At 39.5% G+C, this 1,971-nt stretch overlaps 1 protein-coding gene across 1 annotated transcript in view; it reads left to right on the top strand.

Annotated features, from left to right (window-relative positions):
• Nucleotides 1-1,971, top strand: part of LOC101648524 (S-adenosylmethionine synthase-like) — a 51,491-nt gene that overhangs the window by 15,326 nt on the left and 34,194 nt on the right. The gene's annotated exons all lie outside the window — the stretch shown is intronic.

Genomic DNA, 1,971 nt, shown 5'->3' with positions numbered 1-1,971 from the left:
AAACTGCTCTTTTGACATGGTGAAATAGAAAAGTGCAGATTTTGGGGGGGAAGAGCTGGAGATACGGGAACCGTCCTTCAGAAGTGTCTATATCCAGATGGAAGATCTGCTGATAAATAATCTCACTGCCATTGAGCCATTTCTGACCTCATAGAACAGGGTAGAACTGCCCCTGTGGGTTTCTGAGATGGTGACTCTACTGGAGTAGAAAGTCTCATCTTTCTTCCTTGAAGCAGCTGCTGGTTTCAAACTGCAGACCTTGCAGATAGCAGCTCAAAGCATAACCACTACGCCACCATGGCTCCTACATAGCATGATCAGTATTATAAAAAAAAGCAAATCGATATATTTTTCATAAAAAATCTGAAGAGATACATGTCAACATGTTATCACTGTATTTATAGAGAGGTGGTGTTATAGATTTTACCTCTTTATTTAGAAGTATTATATGTTATTCAATTAACCCTCTCTCATGTATTTAAAAAATATGGAAGTAGCAAGATTGTATAAAAGAAGTAAATGAAGTCTACTAAGAGAAAAGAGTTTGGGCTGGTTTGCGTTCTGATCTTTTGGGGAAGACTAGCATGCATAGAGGGTTCCCCTTCCCCGCTGCTTGACTAGCATATTCATTTAAGGAAAGCAGATCGGATCCTATGGTTAGTTGCACAAACCACTATATCCAACAAACTCCAAATCTTGTCTAAAACAGAGGTAGAAAAGCAAAACGAACTCTTCAGGGGCCTACCTGGGCATCACAAATAGGCCGACACAATGGACATAATCTTGATTGTGAACTAAGACTCCCATAAGGTTGAAAATGTAAAGAAACTGCTCAAGGGTACCTGAGGGTTATAGAGCTTCAGGATGTTGTTAAGTGCCGCCAAATCAGTTCCAACTCATAGCAAATCTACATACAACAGAACAACCAATACATGGCCAAGTCCCGCACCATCCTTACAACTGTGATATGGAAGCCCACTGTAACCACACTATTCGCAAGGTTATCCATAGTTTATTATGATATGCACAGTGGAATTCCTTTGCATAGTCAGTAAAACACAAGTAATCATCTTTATTTGTGTTCTTTGATTTCAGCCAAGTTCTGTATGATGTCAGTAATGAAGTTCCTTGTTCCATATTCTTTTCTGAATCCAACCTGAATTTCTGGCAGTTCCTTGTCAATATACTGCTATAATTGTTGTTGAATGATATTTAGCTAAAATTTTACTGGCATATGTTTTAATGATATTATCAATAATCTCTACATTCTCTTGAGTCACCTTCCTTTGGGATGGGTACAAATATGATCTCTTTCAGTAAGTTGTCCAGGTCTTTTAAATTTCTTGGGATAGACAGGTGAGTGCTTTCAGTGATTCAGCAGCTTGTGTATACGTTTTGAGTGGGATTCCGTCAACTCCTGGAGCATTACTCCTTTAATGCTGCTTGGGCTTCTTTCTTTAGTGCCATCAGTTCTTGGTTATATGCTACCTCTTGAAAGGCTTGAAGGTCAACCAGTACTTTCTCTCTAGGACAGCAGGTTTTGTTTGTATTCCTTCCACCTACTTTTGATTCTTCTTGCATTGTTTAATATTTTGCCCATAGACTTTTTCAATATAGGAGGTGCTGTGGTGAATAAGGCCATTTTTAAGAAGCTCCTCGCCTCGTGGAAGAGTTGTTTGCATCCACATCATTTCTCTGACTCATTCAATAAATGGAAGCACCTGTGGCTATGAGCATTGGGAAGATTGGCATTAAATGATTAAAACTTCAACATAAAATTCTAACACATGTAGATGATAGCCTCACAAGAAGCACCCGTGGGAGAGAAGATGGGGCTACTCTTGCTCCTTGACTGTGATCATCAGGCAATTGCAGCAGAAGAAAAGATGGACAATGGAGATAGTCCAGGATAGGCAGGAGATGGTTCAGTCTGCTTGAATCCATATATCCTTGCATTGGTGTTTCTTTCAT

This window comes from Echinops telfairi, unplaced genomic scaffold (assembly GCF_000313985.2).
Source record: "Echinops telfairi isolate 266 unplaced genomic scaffold, ASM31398v2 ScPeMD7_27;HRSCAF=92, whole genome shotgun sequence".
NCBI lineage: Eukaryota > Metazoa > Chordata > Mammalia > Afrosoricida > Tenrecidae > Echinops > Echinops telfairi.
The sequence above is the reverse complement of the archived record's forward strand: the minus strand, read 5'-3'. Positions and strand labels throughout refer to the sequence as shown.